This window comes from Macaca fascicularis, chromosome 13 (genome assembly GCF_037993035.2).
Source record: "Macaca fascicularis isolate 582-1 chromosome 13, T2T-MFA8v1.1".
Classification (NCBI taxonomy): domain Eukaryota; kingdom Metazoa; phylum Chordata; class Mammalia; order Primates; family Cercopithecidae; genus Macaca; species Macaca fascicularis.
The window spans coordinates 12919646-12941291 of record NC_088387.1 but is presented as its reverse complement, the minus strand read 5'-3'; the positions used below and the strand labels follow the sequence as shown (position 1 = coordinate 12941291).

The window sequence follows — 21646 nt, the reverse complement described above, 5'->3', positions numbered from 1 at the left end:
GGACTGGCCAGGCTCGGCCCAACCAAGTCTGGGAGCAAAGGACACTGAGTGAGGGATCCCCGGGGCCACCCTCACTGGCCTGCGGCTCTCCTGACACCACGAGAGAGGTCCAGGAGCTGACCTTGGGTCCTAATGGGGGACACCTTCCTGGCTGCAGGCTGGCAGGGTGGTGTGGTGGTCAGTGTACTGGGCTCTGCGTGTCCGCCTCTACCTGCTGTGTGACGGTGGGCCAGACACCTAACCTCTCTGTGCCTCTATTTCTTCAATGGCGAACAGGGACACTAGCAGCTCCCACATCTGGGCACAGTGGCCTGAAGGTTAAAGGCAAGGGTGGCACGAGACCTACAGCAAGAACTCTGAGCAGGGAGAGCAGGGAGCTGCCCAGAATTCAATCACCATCTCCCCTCTGGCCGCCGAGGAAACCGAGGCTCATGGTGACCTGGCCCAGGTCTGTTGGACTCACGGTCCTTCTCATCCCCAAGATCAGAGGGCTGCCACCAGGGAAGGAGCTGGCCCCTAGACACAGCCCAGGAAGCACACAGGGAAGGATGCCATGGGGACTTCGGTATGTTTTTGCAAAAAAAAAAAAAAAACAACATTTATTGCTATTTGAACCCTGCTTTTATGCTTCCATTACCCAGAAAATGAGCTACGGGAGACACCAGGAGAGGCAGGAGATCATCCTCCTTGCACAAAACCCACTCCCTCGGATACTGTCCTCAGCGAGGGTGGCTGGAGGCCAACCAGGGGGCCCACCCGCAGAGTAGCAGAGGAGGTAGGTTGACCCTGTGGACGCTGAGCTCTGTGGCGAAGGTCCTGGACTTCTGGTAGAAGAAGAGCCACTTCTCGCAGTCCAGGAGGAAGCTGTGGGAGATGGTGGCTGGCCGCGTGTAGATCTTCAGCTGTGCCTTCTTGTTGCCCAGGTCCACGGCGGCTGCCAGTGCCAGCTGGTAGTACCCGGCTGCATCAAACGGGTCCTGAAGGGGACAGGTCATGGTCAGCAAAAGGGGGACTAGGAACCCGTCTTCCCAGAGGCCGTTCCTGTCTCCAGGTCATTCCACATGTCCTTCCGATGCTGGCTCGCCCCAGGAGCCCCGAAGCCTGTGACACTGCTGTGGTCTCAGCTGCAGGAGGTGGGGATGACCCTGACACCCCTGGAAGCCTTCCTGAATGTCCCTACGCCCCACTCACCCCAAGCCTCCTGCCCCAGTGCCACCCTCTCTGCAGTCAGTGGCTGCTTTCCCCATGGGCTGAGGTCAGGGCAGATCCTGCCTGCTCTGAGAGTTCCATGCAGGACCCGTGGCTCCAAGCCACAGCAGGGGCACGGTGTTGAGTGACCCAGGCTCCCCTCTGGCCCCTGTCCATGCTGACCATTTCCAGGCCCTCCACGGGCCAGGCCAGGTACAAAACCATCTCACAGGTGTCCTCTCTGGCAATGTTCCCCGAAATATTCACGGAGCGTGACTCCCCAGACATCCACTCCCATTGTCAATGCGTCTTTGGCTCAAACTCACCATCCCTGGGTTGGGATGCCGCCTCCCAGACCTCCTCCTTCACCCTCCCATCCCCCACCCGGCTTCTCCCCAGGCACCTCCTCCACATGGCGGTCACCCAAGGGACCTCTCTGAGACCCATGCCTGGCCTGTCCCTCTTTACCATCTCAAGATGGCTCCCAGGGCCAATGACAAAGTCCAAGATGCAGCAGTCCATTCCCTCACTGCCCCACCCCACACACGGAGCAGGGGCGTGAGAAGGCCCCGAGTCACCGCCACTGCTCATCCAATGCCCCCTGGCCCAGCCGAACACTGGACTCTGTGCTGGGTGCATGGTTGAGCCTAACGTCCTTGCTTCCAGTCTGAGGGACCTGGGAGTGAACACTGACCACACAGGGTGGCCCGGGCTGTGGCAGAGGGAAGCCCAGGAGGCCCCAGACTCAGCCGGGGGTGGAAGGCAAAGGCTTCCTGAAGGGGTGGGGGCTTCCCAACTAAACAGGAAGGAGCCAGCCAATGCATATGTCTCTGCGTGTGCCTGTGCATGTGAATGTGCGTGTTTGTGTTCCTGTGCGTGCATGTCCCTGTGTGTGTGCCTGTGTGTGTGTGCGTGTGCCTGCGTGCATTTGCGTGTGCATTTCCATGTGCCTGTAGTGTGTGCTGCAGCTAGTGAGTGACAGCGTGAGCCAGTGAACACTTAATCCACCCTATTCCAGGGCTCACTCTCATGTGTAGACTCCAGTGGACCCCATTTTAGAGGCAATTGGCAAAGATGCTCATTTACCCCTGCTTCTCTGCCAGCCTTCCAGGTCCCATCAAGCCTGGCTTTTTCTCCCACTCCTCTGGGCCCTGGGTCCAGAGCCTCCTATACAAGGAAGAGGGTGTAGCCTTGGAAAGACAGCCGCCCTTGGGGAATTCCAAGGGGGCCTCCCTCTGGGAAGCTGGCCTGTGCTGACAGCATAGTCACGATGAGGCCCAGAGGGCTGTGCATGGGAAGGAGGACTGTGCATGGGAAGGAGGACTGTGCATGGGAAGGAGGACTGTGCATGGGAAGGAGGACTGTGCATGGGAAGGAGGGCTGTGCATGGGAAGGAGGATTGTGCATGGGAAGGAGGACTGTGCATGGGAAGGAGGACTGTGCATGGGAAGGAGGGCTGTGCATGGGAAGGAGGTGAAGGAGGGCTGTGCATGGGAAGGAGGACTGTGCATGGGAAGGAGGACTGTGCATGGGAAGGAGGACTGTGCATGGGAAGGAGGACTGTGCATGGGAAGGAGGGCTGTGCATGGGAAGGAGGGCTGTGCATGGGAAGGAGGGCTGTGCATGGGAAGGAGGTGAAGGAGGCCTCTGTCCCTCGACCCCAACCGTGGACTTTGGTCTCTCAGGTACTACTTGGCGCTTTCCTTTCTCCTGGACGGGCGGAGTGGGCGGCAGGCTTGACCAAGAGAGATAAAGGCCTCTTCTGGGAGGTCCGTCCCCCTGGGTCCCTGGCGAGCCCCTGAGCGCTGAGGAGCGTCCCCCTGGGCCTGATACTTGGCACCTCCCTGTCTGGCTGGGACTTGGGAGGCCACAGAAACCACGTCTGACCACCAGGTGTCGCCAGTACTGGGCGGGGGCCTCCCGGGCAGCCCCAGGCCTGCGGTGGGGTATACGGGGCAGGGTCTTAGGGCTGCCCCAGCTCCTCATGTTGTTCTAAGGCCCCCAAGATCTCGGCCCCTGGACTGGAGTGCCCTGGCCCCTCAGCCCGTAAGGAGCACTGACACGAGGCTGGTGTGATGCTAAGGAGGGGCGGTGCCTGCTGGGCAGATGGGTGGAGACACCACAGGTCTCAGTCTGCCAATCTCAGCTCTCCACCCCTACAGGGCTGGGGGCAGAGGGAGCACAGCACCTCCCCTCGAGACACACCCGACCTAACAAGGCCTCAGCCTGGCTGGCTGGGGCCCCGCCCCACTGCACCTGCCCTGAGCTGGGGTTTCCCTGACTGTGAACCCAATGGTAAGACACTGGTCCCACCCCACCCTTCCTGGGTGATGTGAAGATTCAAGGTGTCTCGGGACTCCAGGAAGGAGTTGCTCAGTGCAGGCTGGCACCCTGGGCAGGCTTCCTAGAGGAGGCGCCAGGATTTGGGTTGGATCTTGCAACGTGGATTCAATGTGAGGATGATGCCGTCCTCTGAAATGTCACTCTCCCGACCCTGTTTTGTTAAATGCACCTTGACACTTGACTGTCAAGACTCAGCTTTGGTGTCACCTCCTCCAGGAGGGCCCCCTGACTACAATCCCCCTTCTGTACCCAGAGGCCACCATTGCCCACTCATGTGGCAGCCTCCCTGGCTGAGACTGAGTTGAGGGTGGGGCCTGGCCATCTGGGGAGCTGGGTTTTACCTGCTAACCTTGCCGGCTCCTCCAGCTGGGTGTAGAGCTCGAGGGAGGCCACTGGGCCATTCCTAAGAAAGGCTGGAACCCAGGCCTCTGGGGTCCGGGTGGAGATCCCACTCCAAGGGGGCCAGGAACACCCCGAGCCCTGCTCCTCCCCACCCACCTTCAGGTCGTAGAAGATGATGTCACCGAGCACCAGGTACACCTTCACGTAGTAGAGGGTCTCCTCGTCGAACTCCAGCGGCGAGTTGCAGAGCTAAACGGCCTTGAGGTAGAAGTGCTCCGCCAGCTTGCCATGGTCCAGCCGGTGGTGCAGGGCGGCCAGCCGGTGGTAGGCCACGCGTTCGTTCAGCCGGTCCCCTGGGGTGCAGGCCAAAGGGCAGGTGTGAGGATGTGGCTCCCTGGGGCAGGGAGGGCACAGGTCCCTCAGGAGCAGGTATACAGATCCTAGGCAGCACACCTGGCTTGTCTCCAGGCACCTGTGGTCACCCGGGCAGCTCTGGCCATTCCCTTCCAGGTTCCCAGACTCACTTTCCCATCTGCAAAGCAGAACTAATAAGGCCTGCCCCTGTCTACTGAGAGGCTTTGGCAAAGTCGGACTTGGATGGCCCAGTTCTGTGCCTACACATAGCCACCTGCCTTTGCTCACTGGTTTTAACCAGGGGAGCCCAAAGGCCATGCAGTGCAAGTGCTCCCGGGCTCCCCGGCTCCAGGCAACCCACAGACGTGACATCCGACTCCTCCTGGGTGTGTCATGATCAGAGCCCCCTACCTTGGGGAGTCAGCTGCATACCTACTGCGTACTGGGCCACGGGGCACAAGGCGCTGAGGCATGTGGCCTGCCTAGGGTTCCCTGTCTCTGGAGGGGTACAGACGACCCTGGCACAGCACCAGGGGATGCACGGCCTTAAGAGGCAGACTGCTGGAAGGGGAACTGGGATTTTATCAGCCAGAGAACCGTGTGGTTGATGAGGGTGGGAAGGGCACAAGAGAAAGGGAATGTGCCACTCAGTCTGGCACATACAGGGACCAACAAGATGCCTGGCATGTCTGGAAGGCAGAGGGCACACTGGACGGCCCTTGTGGTCAGCAGCGGGAACAGGCAGAGGAAGTAGAGCTCAGTCAGGCAGGGAGCTCTGCACTGCGTGAGAGACCTCGGGCTGTGCCCCACAGCCGGACGGGGAAGCCAGTTGGGCAGATCTGCCTGCCTGGACAGGAGACCAGGAAAATCCAGCAGCTGTTTCAGCTCCTGTCCTGCAGACCTGGAGGCTGGGCTCTGGCAAAGTGTGGGTCCTGGCAGGGCAGGGGCTCAGGGGACTTACCCAGAGTGATCCTGAGTGCTAGGGCCATGTAAGCAAACTCCAAGTCCTCCTGGGGCTCCTCCAGTGTGGCCAGCAGTGACACCAGCTTGTTGCACAGCTGTAGCTGCAGCTCCACCTTGCGGTTGCCCGTAGTCACTGCCGGGGCAGGGCCCGGTCCTACCACACAGGCAGGTGGGGTCAGGTTTCCCGCAGCACCCACCTTGCCCAGCGCCCTCCTCAGAGCTCAAACACGTGCTTGGAGCTTCCCACACCCCAGCTACCCCTGCACCTCGACACAGCTCTGTGCTCTGGGATAACACACAGTTCAGACATCCAAGTTGGGGGCTGAAGAGTCACCTGAGGCCCATCCAGCTACACCCGATAGCCGCAGACCAGCCTCTCCCACCTGGGCACCGGAGGTCTGACTGGGGGGAGCCAGCACTCCTCTCTGCTCTAAAAACACCACATTGATCTGTGCCCAAGACTGAGCCACACCGTGAGCTCAGAGGAAGGGAGAAGCCATCCCACTTCGGGGTGCATGCAGACCTGGGCCTCCCACTGATATGCTGTGTGTCCTTTGACATGTCCCTGTGCCTCTCTGAGCCTCAGTTTCCTCATCTGGAAGATGGGGACAGGACTTCCCACTCATGGTTGCTTGAGGTCATCAGGTACAAGGGTAGAGCCATTATCACGTCCAGGCCCCGAGAGTTTGTCCCAGGCAGGGGCATGGTCAATATCATTCCCGGTCAGACCACTTGGAAACTCATCATGTGCATGGGTGGCCCTGCCTCCATTTGGGAGGCCTCTACCCTGCCACACCTGTGCCTCAGCCCTCCAGGTGCCCCACTGAGGCCCACCCACATCAGCCCACAGGCCAGCTCACCCGGTAGAAGGACATGCCTTCCTCCCGCTCCCAGGCCCCATTGAAGAAGATGTCTCCATCTGCCTCAAACAGCTCCAGCCCCAGGTTGGGGTCTCCTGTGTACAGGTCCACATTCTGTGCCACCTGAGAGGAGACAGAAGTTCCCTCAAGACCCACACCTGGCGAGGTGGCTATGCGCATCTTTGCCAGGCTCCTTCCTCTCACACAGTACAGGTACACTTGAGCATTTTTCAGAACCTGTGCATGAGGGCTGCCCCCACCACTGGCATGAGGACAATGAACTGATGCTCCTGAGTGCTAGGAAGTGACTGAGGAGCTGCAGCCCAGGAGCCCGACACCTGTGAATCCTACCACCAGGGCTAGCCCTAGCCCACTCCCCCTGCACTCAAACCAGTCTCCGTGGCCCCCAGATTGCTGGGAGCCCAGCCCCTGGCTCCTTTCTGCGTTGCCACATCAGCAGTGTTTGTGGGTGGGCCTGGTCCCCTCTTGGCCATAAGCTCTTCATCCCTCTCCTCAGCTCAAGGAGGTATACAGCAGGTGCTCAATAATGAAAGCTTCATCAGTCTCGTGGGCTTCACAATTTGTTCCAAATCACACTGTGTTTGGGAAAGCCTCTGAAAACAGCCACTATGATAGATTCATTTTGTAAGTAGTTGTGCCACATGTCGCTTGGAGCAAGTTCTTCTGTGTGTTAATTGAGTGGTCACATTATTTGAGCATGTGCTGTATACCAGCAGGTGCTGTGCACTGTGAGGGGCCGCGCCTCTGCCCTCAGGGAGAAGATGCTGGCCACCGGGGGAGGATGTGAGGGAACCAGTTGGAGGAAGGGAAAAGGCACACAACAGGTGCTCAGCAGTGGCTTAGGAATGAGTGGGTGGATGGATGAATGGATGAGGAGATGTAGACACATGGATGGATGAATGGGTGTGTGGATGGATTAATGCTTGGATGGATGGATGGATGGGTGGTTGGAATGATGTGTGTATGTATGTATGTATGCGTGGATAGACAATGTATGGATGGGTGGAGGGTAGATGATGTATGTACATGTGGATGGATAGATGGTGGAGAGACGAATGTATGGATAAACAAATGGAGAGATAGATGAATGCAGGGATGGATTAATAGGTAGATTGGTGGGTAGATGGATGAATGATGGATGGATGAATGGACGAACAGCTGGATGGATGGGTGAAAGGATGGATGATGGATGGATGGAAGGATGAACAGGTGAATGGATGGATGATGGAAGGATGAATGGACGGATGGATGGATGAACAGATGAATGGATGGATAGACGGGTGAATGGATGGATAAATGGATGGATGAATGAACAGATGGATGGATGATGGATGGATGGATGGATGGATGGAAGCATGAACAGATGAATGGATGGATGATGGAAGGATGGATGGATGGATGGATGGATGAACGATGGATGGATGGAAGGATGAACAGGAGGTGAGTGGATGGATGATGGAAGGATGGATGGATGGATGATGGAAGGATGAATGGATGGATGGATGTACACATGAAAAAGTGAATGGATGGATACACGGGTGAATGGATGGATGATAAAAGGATGGATGAATGATGGATGGATGAATGGACACTGGGATGGATGATGGATGAATGGTTGGATAAATGGATGGATGGATAAATGGACGGATGGATCGATGGAAGGATGAATAGATGAATGGATGAATGATGGAAGGATGAACAGGAGGTGAGTAGATGGATGAGGGAAGGATGGATGGATGATAGATTGATGGATATATGGACGAATGGATAAATGGATGGATGAATGATGGATGGATGAATGATGGATGGATGGAAGGACAAACAGGTGAATGGATGGATGATGGAAGGATGGATGGATGAAAGGATAGACGGACGAACAGGTAGATGGATGGTTGCTGAATGGATGAACGATAAAAGAATGGATGAATGATGGATGGATGAGTGGATGATGGATGGATGAATGGAAGGATGAACAGGTGAATGGATGGATGATGGATGGGTGGATGGATGGATGGAAGGATGAGCAGGCGAGTGGATAGATGATGGAAGGATGGATGGTGGAAGGATGGATGATGGAAGAATGAACAGGTAAATGGATGGATGAGGGAAGGATGGATGGAAGATGGATGGAGGGATGGATGAACAGGTGAATGGATAGATAATGAAAGGATGGATGGATGGAAGGATGAGCAGGTGAGTAGATAGATGATGAAAGGATGAATGGATGGAAGAATGAAGAGGTGAATGGATGGATGATGGAAGGATGGATGGAGGCATGGATGAACAGGTGAATGGATGAATGAACAGGTGAATGAATGGATGGATGGACAGGTGAATGAATGGATGATAAAAAGATGAATGATGAATGAATAAATGGACAGGTGAATGGATGGACAGGTGAATGGATGGATCATGGATGGATGGAAGATGGTTGGATGGATAGAAGGATGAACAGCTGAATGGATGGATAATGGAAGGATGGATGAAAGGATGGATGGATGGACAAACAGGTGAATGGATAGATCAACAAGTGAACAGATTAATGAATGATAGATGGATGAACAGTTGGATCGATGACAGAAAGATAGATGGAAGGATGGATGGATGGACGAACAGGTGAATAGCTGGATAAAAAGATGGATAGATGATGGATGGATGCATGATGGATGCGTGGAAAGACGAACAGGTGAATGGATGGATGATGGAAGGATGGATGGATGGATGGATGGATGGATGGATGGATGGATGGAAGGACCCACAGGTGTATGGGAAGATGATGGAAGAATGGATGGATGGATAGTTGGTGGATGGATGGAAGGATGAACAGGTAAACAGATAGATGACGGAACGATGAATGGATGGATAGACAGGTGAATAGATGGATGATAAAAGGATGGATGAATGATGGATGGATGAAAGGACAGATGGATGGATGATGGATGGATGGAAGGATGAACAGGTAAATAGATGATGGAAGGATGAGTGGATGGGTGGATGGACAGAGAGTGAACAGCACAGGGGCCCTCCTGCATCCCTTGCCACTCACCTGGATGTACAGGTCTACCAGCTCGCTCTGCCGCAGGAGGTAATAGATCTTCCCTGCTTGCAGCCAGGCATGCGCCTCCTTCTCTTCTGGAGGTCAATGAAAATTCCCAGACTTCGTTTGGTGTAGTCCAGAGCGGATTTGTAGGCCCTGGAATCACTGGAATCAGACACAGGTGTCAGAACAAGGGCTCTCATCCTCCTGGAACCAGTCTGCCTCCTCCCGTGGGTCTGGTGACAGATGAATCTGGCATGTGCAGACTGGGAACGGCCCTCTTGTGTGTGCAGTGTTCTGCCCTTCCCAGGCTGCTGGGAGGGCCAGGGTGAACACACACGGCATGGAAAAGATGAAGGATATCCTTCTGAGGGAATCGAGCATCATGCTGCCCTGTGGCAGGAGGAGTGTGCTCGTCCATCTCCCCTGCCTCCCAGACATGGCCTGTGTCTTCTCCAGACGCACCAGGAGCCGTTAGTGTTCAGAGGCTATCTAGGCCGATGGTTCTCAAGGTGTGCAGGCATCACAGTCACCCGGAGGACTGTCCTTATAGCTTGCTGGCCCTGCCCCCAGAGCTTCCGGCTCCACAGGCCTGGGGCAGGCCCTAGAACTCCCACTTGCCACAAGCTCCTAGGTGACATGGATGCTGCTCTGCTGGTCCAGGGACTACACTTTGAGAAGCATGGCTCTAGCACACTGGCCCATTTTCCTTCTGTGAACCTGAGGCCAAGACTGGAGCCAGTCTCCCGGGTCCCCATGGAATCTGGCCCCTTCCCTGCTCTCTCAGTAAGTCCAACACTTGAGGGGCTGTGACTGCAGCAATGTCACCAGGCCCTGTGGGTGGGGTGGCCAGGGCCATGGTTACCCCACCAGGTCAGCATGCTCGGGGGAAGCCCAGTGGGCCACATATGGGACGTGAGACCTTGAAACCCTGCCCCAGGGAAGCAGGTGACACAATTGGCTCTGTCTTCTGTGGGAGAGAAGCCACAGGTGGCTGCTGTGGTCACATTTAAGGGGACAGATGAAGGCCAGGAGTGAAGACTCAGGGCAGGCAGAGGTCAGATGACAAAGGCCACCATAGTAGGAAGAACAGCCCCGTGTGCATGTACTGTCTCTGCTGGGGTTGAGATGACCTTTGACCCAACAAGGGAGACTCAAGCTGGGACTCACAAGCCAGCAGCAGCCCTGGGACGACCCCAGACCCACCAGCTCAAAGCATCTGATGCCAAGGAACCAAATGATCCAAAGGAAAGGGGCTGAGGAGGCCCTGGGCCAGCTTCCCTGTGTCCCCCTCCCAGCCCCCCCAACCCCCTTGCCCCCCTCCACACCCCCACCACTGCAAAGCCAGCCCTCACCGCTCGGTGCCCAGGGACCGGTAGAGCTGACTGGTGGTCTCCAGGAGCTGCCCCCTCCAGCACCTTGTCGGCCACCTTGCGGGCAAGGGAGAGCTGGAACTCGTGGTAGATGACACACTGGGTCTCGCTGGGCATGACGACGCTGTAGAAGTAGCACAGCCGCTGGACGGCCCGCAGCTGGCCTGGGCAGAAGACAAAATGGAAGACGTCAGCCTCCCAGCATCGAAGCGAGGCTGGCTGGGTTCGGAGGCCCCTGCTCTGTGCTTGTCTCTTTCACACCTCTGTGAACCTGGGCCCCATAGGCGGGGAGCCTGGGCTCAGACAGGCCATGCACCTGTGCAAGGGCAGGCGCCGAGCACACCGTGACATGGGCACAGCTTGGTGCACATGTTCATGGTACAGGCTGGCCTTCTTTAAAACTCCCAGGGCCAAGGTCCTGGCCAGGCTCGGCCCCTGCACCAGGACATCTATTTCTGCTTCACAAAGCCCCTCTGGCCAGGACCAGGGCCGTCTTCAGCCTGAGATGATGAGACCAGGGGCACAAGTAGCCCCTGTCGCAGATGGAACCCTGAGAGAGCAAAGCCAAGCGTCATGTCTGCCACACATCGTATCATGTTGGGGGAATGGGGTTCAAAGCCGGCCCCTGGCATTTCCACACATGCTTCTCTCATGCAACCAGGCTCCAAACCCGCAGGCTCGCTGGCCTCTCCCAAAGCCAGGGCGCTGGGAACGGTGGAAAGCTTCTGATTTTCTAGTGTCAGAAACATTCCGAAGATTAACACTGGAAACCAGGTACGCCAAATGGACATCTGTCACACACGCCCCCCAACAACAGCTGAATACACAGTCCTCTTGAGCGCCCATGGGACATTCCCCATGACAGACCATGTGCCAGGCCACAAAATGAGCCTCGGTGAAGGGAGAAGGACCGAGACCAAAGCAGAGGTGTTCTTCAGCTGTACTGGCACGAAACTGGAAATCGACAGTGAAGGAAACGTGGGAAATTCAAAAACATGTGGAAACTACACACTCCTAAACAACCAGTGAGTCAAAGAAGAGACCATCAGGGAAACTGAAAATTAATTTCAAAAGAATACAAACAAATGCACAGCCCGGGCCAGCACGGTGGCTCACGCCTCTCATCCCAGCACTGTGGGAGGCCGAGGCGGGAGGATCGCTTGAGTCCAGGAGTTTGAGATCAGCCTGGGAAACATGGTGAAACTCTGTCTCTATAAAAAAAATACAAAAATTAGCCGGGTGTGGTGGTGCACATCTGTAATTCCAGCTACTCAGGAGGCTGAGGCATGAGAATGACTTGAACCTGGGTAGAAGTTGCAGTGAGCCAAGATTGCACCACTGCAACCCAGCCTGGGCAATAGAGCAAAACTTTAAAAAGAAAAAAAATAGCACAGTGTATCAAAAACACCAAGATGTAGCTAAGGCAGTGCTGAAGGGGAAATTTATAACTGTAAATGTCTACATTCAAAGAAAGAAGAAAAATCTCAAATCAAAAGCCTAACTTTCCACCTTGAGAAACTAGAAAATGAACTAAACCCAAAGTGAATAAAAGGAAGAAAATAATAAACGTGAGAGTGGAAATGGGAAGTAAAAATACAGAGAATGGAAAAACAAAAGAGATAATCAACAGAACCAAAAGTGGGTTTTTTGAAAATAATAACAAAATTGACAAATCTTTCACCAGACTGACCAAGAAAAGAAAGATGGGGCACAAACGACTAAAATCAGAGACTGAGCACCATGGCTCACGCCTGTCATCCCAGCACTTTGTGAGACCGAGGGGGAAGGATCGCTGAGGCCAGCATTCAAGACCCCCCTGGGAGAACATGATAAGACCCCATCTCTAACAAAAATAAATAAACAATTACAAACCCAAGTTTCTAAAATCAGAAATGAAAGAGGAAACATTATTGCCGACCTGACAGAAATAAAAGGATTCCATAAAAACACTACGAACAATTGTACACCAAGAAACCAGACCATCTAGACACAACAGCCAAACTCTTAGAAGGACACAAACTACCGAAAGTGACTCAAAAATGACCCCAAGGAAGCATGTGGGGTGTCAGCCCCGCCCTCGGTCTCCTCGACCGTTCAGCGCAGGGTGGGGAGACAGGGAAGCATGATCCCCATTCCCTGGCCTGCATTTCCAAGTCTGAATCCTCCAGCACCCAGGGGAGGGCCTCGTAGGAGGAGGTGCCACAGGCTATTGTGCCAGGAGCCACCGGAGGCTGCAGCGGGGGCTGGGGCGCTGGGTTCCTGGAGGGTCTCTTTCCAGTCACAGAATGCCCCTGGGGAAGAAGCCTGGGTCTGAACCCCCCAACCCTCCTTGGGCAGATGTGTGAGACCGGGGCCCCTTCACACGGTCCTTTCCAAAATCTCATCCCTCCTAGGGCCAAGAGTGGGTGCCAGGCCTGTGCTGGGAAATGAGCACATTCAGATTTGGGCACAGCCCCTGGAGCTCTGGTCCAGGCCACAGGAGGCACCTCTGAGTAGTCTCACTATGCCATGACAAAGCGCTGCAAGGCAGAGGGCAGTCAACAGTATCCCTTGTCTCAGCCATTTCCCTGCACTCAACTTCCTCATCTATTCTCTGCGGCCTACATTTCGGACAGCCCTGCCCACCTACTGTCCGTTCACTGCTCGGTCTGCACTGACTGTTCGATAGCACTCCATGGCTCCCCAGTGCTCTTGGGGAAAAGGCCAAGCCACAGCCTGAGGCCCCAGACCCTGCTTAGCTCTCCAGAAGAGCTTCTCACTATCCAGCACCCAGCCGACCTACTCCCAACTCTGCACCTCCCTGCATAAGCCCTGCTCACTCACCCCCACTCACACCCGACTCATCCCCGCTCCCACTCCCGTTCACTCACCCCCACTCACACCCCACTCATCCCCGCTCCCACTCCCGTTCACTCACCCCCACTCACACCCCACTCACACTCCTGCTCACTCACCCCCACTCACACCCCACTCATCCCCACTCACACTCCCGCTCACTCACCACCACTCAAACCCCACCCATCCTCGCTGACTCACCCCCACTCTCTCACCCCTGGGCCTTCACACAGGCTACACCACCAGCCCCTCATCCACACCTATTACTTGACTAAATCCTCTCAACCCTCTGGTCCCAGACTAAAGAGGCTTCCCTCATCCGGGGCCAAGTGCTGCCCCGCCATCACGCCACTCACCCTTTTGTGGCTTCTCTGGCCTGAAGCTCACATTCCCACGCTCAGCACCTCCCTCCCGAGGACCCCACAAGCCCCATTGTGGGTGTGGCCTGGCACACTCAGCACAAGCTGCTTTTGCGTGAACTGCTCTGTGGCTTTGGGCAATCACCCGCCCCGTGTCCTCTGTGAAGTGGGATGACCGGTACACAGGGCTGCCGAGATTCCAAGCAAACACAGGCACAAGAACTGGCGTTCAGAGCCTGGCTCATGGAGGGGCCCCAAGTCCCAGCTCAGCACAACATGCCTTGATCCCAGGGTTATGTCTAGGGATTCCCAGCATGCAGGACTTTCCATGCTCAAGGCAGGATGGTCCCTGGGCAAACCAGGAAAAATTGGCTGCTTCAGTAGGGCACAGAGGGCCTAGCCCTGCATCGGAACGGCCTGTCTCTGAAATTAGGCCGTATAAAACTTAGAAACTAGGCCTCATTAAAAAAAAAAAAAAAAAAAAAAAAAAAAAAAAACTTAAAAAATTAACACCAGGTGGCTCTGGATAGGGTCCCACCCTGCCTCAATAGGGTCCCACCCTGATAGGGTCCCACCCTGCCAATTCCGGGAAACAACCTCATGGGGTCCCACCCTGCCAATTCCGGGGGTCCCACCCTCCCTCGAAGTTCCCGGAATCAACAACTCCAGGAAAAAACCTCATAAGGTCCTGCTCTAACCAATTAGAACAAGACACCTTGCTCAGGCCATAGACAGACCCAATTACCACGCGCCTAAAGCTTTGTTTGAATTTCGCGCCCTAAGCTATGTTTGAACTTGTGTTTGCCTATATAAACAGCCTGTAACAAGCAGTCGGGGTCCCAGGGCCAACTTAGAGCTTGGGACCCTAGCGCGCTAGTAATAAATAACTCTCTGCTGTGAATCTCGTGTCGGTGATCCTTCGCGGCGACCCCTGCCCAGGAAGGAATCGACAGTTCGGTTCCAACATTTGGTGCGTTGGCCAGGAAGTGGGGTCGTCCGAGGACCCCCGACCCATCCGGCGGAGACCCATCTGGCCCGGGCCACGGACTGCTGACTGAACGGACCTACCAGGTACTTTCGTTTTGTTCTGTCTGTCTTGCCAGCTAACTCTGAACTCTGGGGAGTACTCCTTCTGAATTAAGTGGGGAAGGGGGACAGACGTGTCCGGCACCTTCCCACTTCCGCCCCGGGGGACGCCCTGGCGGTAGTCTGGGAGAAAGCTGACGACTCAGTCAGCCTCCTCAAATCTGTAGGCAGGTCGCCCCTGCCGTCTGAATATTTTGTGATCTTGTGGCGCCACTCTCTGGCCGCGCGGCTTCTCCTTACTTGTCTGGTCTTTGCTTTTGTTACTTTCGTTTTGTCCTTGTTATACGTGGACGAAATAAGACAGACGTTGACGACTCCTTTGTCTCTGACCCTGACTCACTTCCCTGACGTTCGGGCTCGAGCCCACAACCTCTCCATAGAAGTCCGTAAGGGACGATGGCGAAAATTCTGCTCGTCCGAGTGGCCTACCCTCCATGTTGGGTGGCCCCAGTATGGAACATTTGACCTCCCAATTATCTTACAGGTTAAAGCAACAGTGATGGATCCTGGGCCACTCGGACACCAGGACCAGGTGGCCTACATAATTATTTGGGAGGATCTGGTCTGAAATCCTCCCTCTTGGGTGAAACCCTTCCTCCATTCCCCTTCCCCATCCCAATCTACCCTCCTTGCCTTAGAAGCCCCAAAGAATCGGAATCCGGACCCGCATAAGCCAGTCCTCCCAGATGAACCCCCTTCTGGGACCTCCACCTTACGCTTCACCCTTGCCCCCTGTCTTGTCCCCAGCTCTTTCCTCTACCGCCTCGGCCCCTACCCTTTCTCCAACTTCTCCCTCGGCCCCTCTCTCCACCCCGTCTCCTTCTCCAGCCCCGCCCAAACTCACCCCTCGGACGCCGCCGCCGACACCTCCTCGTCTCCGCTTGCGACGGACTGAGGACCCAGAAGGCCCTTCCACTTAGCAATCCTCCCTATTTCCCCTCCGTACTGTCACTGTCCAGTACTGGCCCTTCTCTGCCTCTGACCTCTACAACTGGAAAACCCATAACCCTTCCTTTTCCCAAGACCCCCAGGCCCTAACCTCGTTAATAAAATCCATTCTCCTCACTCACCAGCCCACTTGGGATGATTGCCAGCAACTCTTGCAGGTCCTCCTAACCACTGAAGAAAGGCAGCAAGTCCTCCTGGAGGCCCGGAAAAATGTGCCAGGACCAGGAGGACTCCCAACCCAACTTCCCAATAAAATAGACGAGGGATTTCCCCTCACCAGCCCAGACTAGGACTATGAAACGGCACCAGGTAGGGAGAGTCTCCAAATCTATCGCCAGGCTCTGTTGGCGGGTCTCAAAGGGGCAGGAAAGCGCCCCACAAATGTGGCCAAGATAAGAAAGAAACCCCTGAGGAAAGGGAAGCCAGGTTAGCGAAGGAACAGATAGAGCGAGAGGATCGTAAGAACCGAGTAAAGGATAAGCATTTAACAAAAATCCTGGCGGCAGTTGTGAGAGAGAAAGGACCAGGGAGAGAAGGAGAGAAGTGGAGGCGGCCAAAAGTGGAAAAAGACCAGTGTGCCTACTGCAAAGAACAGGGGACTCGCGGAGGCGTTAAGGACGAAAGAGGGCGCGGCCAACTCCCGGGGGGACGGCAGGCCGAGAGCGCGGCGCCCAGGCCTGGCACCGAGCCTGAGCCCGCCGGACGGGAGGCGGCCCTGCCGCGGGCTCGGCTCCAGCCCCAGCCCCGCCAGCATGGCCGGCCGGACCGTACGGGCCGAGACCCGGAGCCGGGCCGAAGATGACATCAAGAAGGTAATGGCGACCATCGAGAAGGTCCGGAAATGGAAGAAGCAATGAGTGACTGTGGGCGACACTTCCCTTCATATCTTCAAGTGAGTGCCAGTGGTGGACCCCCAGGAGGAGGAGCGAAGGCGGGCAGGTGGCGGGGCAAAGAGATCCCGTGGCTGAGAACGTCGGGGCAGGGGCGCCAGTCCCCAAGGGGGTGGCCCTCTCATCCTGCTGGATCTCAATGATGAGAACAGCAACCAGAGTTTCCATTCGGAAGGTTCCCTGCAAAAAGGCACAGAGCCCAGTCCTGGGGGCACCCCCCAGCCCAGCCGCCCTGTGTCACCTGCCGGACCCCCAGAAGGGGTCCCTGAGGAGGCTCAGCCCCCACAGCTGGGCCAAGAGAAAAATCCCGGGGGCATAACTGCTGGCAGCACTGACGAACCCCCAATGCTGACCAAGGAGGCCCTGGCAATGATCCAGCAGATGCATGCCTGGACACACTTGAGTAATCGAAAGCTAAAATTACTGATTGAAAAAACTGACTTTCTAATCCCAAAGGCAAGTACCCTCGTAGAACAAGTGACATCTGCCTGTAAGGTCTGTCAGCAGGTAAACGCTGGGGCTACCCAAGTGCCAGAAAGGAAACGAACTCGTGGTAACAGCCCAGGAGTCTATTAGGAAATAGACTTCACAGAAGTAAAACCTCACTATGCTGGATATAAGTACTTACTGGTGTTTGTAGATACCTTTTCAGGATGGGTAAAAGCCTACCCCACCCGGCAAGAAACGGCACACATAGTAGCCAAGAAAATTTTAGAAGAGATCTTTCCTAGATTCGGACTTCCCAAGGTAATTAAGTCAGATAACGGGCCGGCCTCCGTTTCTCAGGTAAGTCAGGGGCTCGCCAGGATATTGGGGATTAATTGGAAATTACATTGTGCCTATAGACCCCAGAGCTCAGGACAGGTAGAAAGAATAAATAAAACAATAAAAGACACCCTTACTAAATTGACCTTAGAGACTGGTTTAAAAGATTAGAGACGCCTCCTATCCTTAACTCTGTTAAGGGCCCAAAATACACCTAAACGTTTTAGGCTCACTCCATATGAAATCCTCTACGGAGGACCTCCCCCTTTGTCAACCTTGCTTAACTCCTTCTCCCCCTCCGATCCTAAAACTGACCTACAGGCTCGGCTAAAAAGACTCCAAGCAGTACAGGCCCAAATCTGGGCCCCCTTGGCAGAACTGTACCAACCAGGACATCCACAGACCAGTCACCCCTTCCAGGTGGGAGACTCTGTCTACATTAGATGGCACCGCACTCAAGGACTAGAGCCTCGGTGGAAAAGACCCTACATTGTTCTCCTGACCAAGCCCACAGCCATAAAGGTTGACGGAATCTCCACTTAGATCCACGCATCCCACGCCAAGGCTGCTCCAGAGACGTCCGGACCAACACCACTTAAGACATGGAAACTCCGACGCTCCGCGGACCCGCTCAAGATAAGACTCTCTCGTATCTAACTCCTTGCTTATTGTTTGCCCTTCTTCCCTGCGCCATCTCTAGTGTAGTTTTTGACGCTAACCCCCCACCGGCCATTTAGCCTGACCTGACAGATAATTAATTTTAATAATCAAGAGGTCTTAAATAAGACCTCCGAGAATGCTCCTATAAAGACTTGGTTTCCAGACCTCTATTTCAACCTAAAATATATATATATATATATATATATATATATATACATACATACATATATATATATATAGCAGGAAAGATAAAAGACACAGGCCCCCGGTTTACTGGTCCCACAGGAGTCCTATTAGAGACTCCTCAGGATAGACAAGAATAGAAAGGACAGGCTAGAAAGGTGTCCATCAGCCGCGGGAAGCCCCAACTAAAAGCTCCTCAAAGCACCTCCCCGCCCTTAATCTCCCTCACCCTCGCCGACATGTTAAGAATTAAGGTAGCGGCTAGAGTTAAGACCGGGACAGCAGCCCTAGTGCATGATAACCATCATCTGCAACAACTTAAAGTAGCCATAGATAAAGACCTTAGAGCCATAAAACAATCTATCACAAAACTTGAAAAGTCCTTGACTTCTCTGTCTGAAGTTATATTACAAAACCGACAAGGTCTAGAAATTGTCTTTCTGAAAGAGGGCGAGCTCTGTGCAGCCCTGAAAGAGCGATGTTGTTTTTATGCAGATCATTCAAGAATAGTTAAAGATTCTATGGCAAAACTAAGAAAAAGATTAGACAAGAAAAAAAAAAAGAGAAAATCTCAACAAAGTTAGTTTAAAAATTAGTACAACCAATCCCCTTGGCTTAGCACCCTAATCTCCACCATCTTAGGACCCCTCATCCTGCTCACGCTCATCCTGACTTTCAGGCCATACTCAACCGCTTACTCACCCATATTAAAAATAAAATAAACATAGTACATGCTATAGTTCTGACCCAACAATACCAGACCCTCAGGACTGAAGAAGAGGCTCAGCCTCTGACACAAAAAGAGGAGGGAATGAAATTAGGCCGCATAAAACTTAGAAACTAGGGCTCATAAAAAAAAAAAAAAAAAAAAAAAACAACTTAAAAAATTAACACCAGGTGGCTCTGGATAGGGTCCCACCCTGCCTCAATAGGGTCCCACCCTGATAGGGTCCCACCCTGCCAATTCCGGGAAACAACCTCATGGGGTCCCACCCTGCCTCGAAGTTCCCGGAATCAACAACTCCAGGAAAAAACCTCATAAGGTCCTGCTCTAACCAATTAGAACAAGACACCTTGCTCAGGCCATAGACAGACCCAATTACCACGCGCCTAAAGCTTTGTTTGAATTTCGCGCCCTAAGCTATGTTTGAACTTGTGTTTGCCTATATAAACAGCCTGTAACAAGCAGTCGGGGTCCCAGGGCCAACTTAGAGCTTGGGACCCTAGCGCGCTAGTAATAAATAACTCTCTGCTGTGAATCTCGTGTCGGTGATCCTTCGCGGCGACCCCTGCCCAGGAAGGAATCGACAGTTCGGTTCCAACATCTCCAAGGCGTTTGCCAACATCTGCTGCTGGCCATGACTCAGCACTTTCGATGGTGGAAAAACCACCACTTGTTTCCGAATCACAAACCCTAGGTGTGCCCTGACCCAAGTGGTCCCAGAAGGCGCACAGGAGGAACTGGGGCACTCACTCTCCACGTGGTCCATCTCCACGGCGACCAGAAGGGCCCACTCCTAGCAGCCCTTGCACTGCTGGGCCGGGCCCTGGCGGGTGAAGAGGTAGCCCAGGAGTATGTGGGTGAAGTCCCGGCCACACTCCCCACAGGGAAGCCTCGAGAACAGACGTACAGCCTCCAGGAGGTAGTTCTGGGCCAGCCTGCTGGCACCCGCGTGCAGGCACAAGGTGCCAAAGTTGGCCAGCAACACTGCCTGGTTCCTCCGCTGGCCCAGGTCCCAAGCCACCCATAGGGCGTGGTAGTAGCCCTCGGCTGCCTGCCTCGTCCGTCCCGTCCTCTTCAGAGCCACGGCCACCAATGTTGGCAATCACACCCTCCTGGTCCTCGCTGACCACCACTGCATCCTGGACAGACTGCAGGATGTTCAGGGCCACCAGGCTCTGCCCATGAAGCACATGCAGCCAGGCCAGGGCCACCAGGGGGTCCACGATGGCACGGACTCCGGCAACAGCACTGGTTTCCACCGACTGTGTCATGAAGGTGATGGCTGGGCCATGGTAGCCATGGTGGCTGTACGGCTGGGCCAGGCTGGCGTGGAGAAGGCCGCGCAGTGCCTGGCCTGTGCCTGGGGTTAGGGAGGCCAGCGCTCGCCTGAGGTAGTGGGAAGTCTGGGTGGGGAGGCTGTGGGGCTGGAGGGCGTTCTGGAGCACCAGGTTCACGTTCCTCAGCGAACCAGCCAGCGAGTCCTGTGTCCTCAATGAGGCCACCTTGACACAGGTCAGCACTAGGTGGGGCAGGCACTCGCGGCTGTAGATGTCAGCCAGGAGTAGGCAGCAGTCTCAGAGCCACGCAGCGTCTGGGGCTCCCGAGTCCCTGTGCAAAAACAACAGCTGCTCTAGGAAGGGCAGGGCCTCCTCAGGCTGCTTGAGGTGCACGTGGTGCCTGGCCAGCAGGAAGCAGGCCCGGGCCTAGGCCTGCTGGCTCTGGCCACCCACCGCCCACTGCAGCACCAGATGCAGGAGCTCCCCGTCTGCCTCGGTGCTGCAGATGTGGCCGGGCGTCCCCAGGAGCAGGGCCATGGCTTTGGGAACCACCTGTGTACACTTCTCCCGGTTCTGCTTCCAGTAAATGCTGGCCAGGTTGGCGTACACAGCCACCACCAGGAACAGGTCCCCAAAGCTGCCCTCCAGGACCCCCAGTGTTTCCTCCAAGTACACCCGGGCCTGGGACAGCTTGAGCCTCTTGCTGCACAGCCGCCCCAGGAGGAAGCAGAACCTGGCCAGGGCCATGAGGAGGCCACCTTTCTTGGCCGCCCCTGGGGCCTGTGCCAGGCGCCCAGTCAGCTCCTCCTCGTCGCTAAAGCTGCTGAACATGCTGCTCAGCCATGGCAGCGCCACGTTGTACAGGCCACAGAAGCTGGCCTTGAATCCAGAGGTGTTCAGGAACAGCAGCAGTGATCTCAGGGCCTCTGGATCCTCCCAGTTGTCCTCAGCTTCCAAGCAGAAGGAGGGCTCCTCGGGGTCCTGCAAGCTCACGTTGCTGGATGCTACACAGAGACCCCAGGACGCTGGCTCCTGGGGGCAGCCTGGGCAGGTCTTGCATTGTTCCAGAACATTCTTCACCTTCGGCAGGGTCTCCTGTGGCTCCAGGCCCAGGCAAGGTGGAGGTATTTCTGCAAGTCACAAAAACACCTAGACAGATTAGAGTCCAACAGTGAGTCCTTGGTCCACTTGGGGCAGGATCCCCGCATCCCCGTCCTCTGTGTCCCTGGCGCAGCTTGCCATGAGCCCTTGAGAATTATGCGCAATGCAAACCCGGGGTCTGGAGCACGTACGAACTCCGGGGACACAGAGAACACGCAGGCCCGTGGCCCGACTCTCCTACAAAATCACCCTTCTGTCCTGCTTTGTCGCCACCTCACAGCATGGTTTTAGGAGACTATGTCAGCTCAGTGATCCCTCAGTGATGCCTTTCCCTTTA

The 21646-nt window shown here is 55.2% G+C and overlaps 2 pseudogenes; one reads left to right on the top strand and one right to left on the bottom strand.

Moving 5' to 3' along the window:
- Positions 1 to 598: 598 nt before the first annotated feature.
- Positions 599 to 21646, bottom strand: part of LOC135966717 (SH3 domain and tetratricopeptide repeat-containing protein 1-like) — a 49933-nt pseudogene continuing 28885 nt past the window's right edge.
- LOC107129137 (B-cell CLL/lymphoma 7 protein family member C pseudogene) lies at positions 16333 to 17294 on the top strand (annotated as a pseudogene).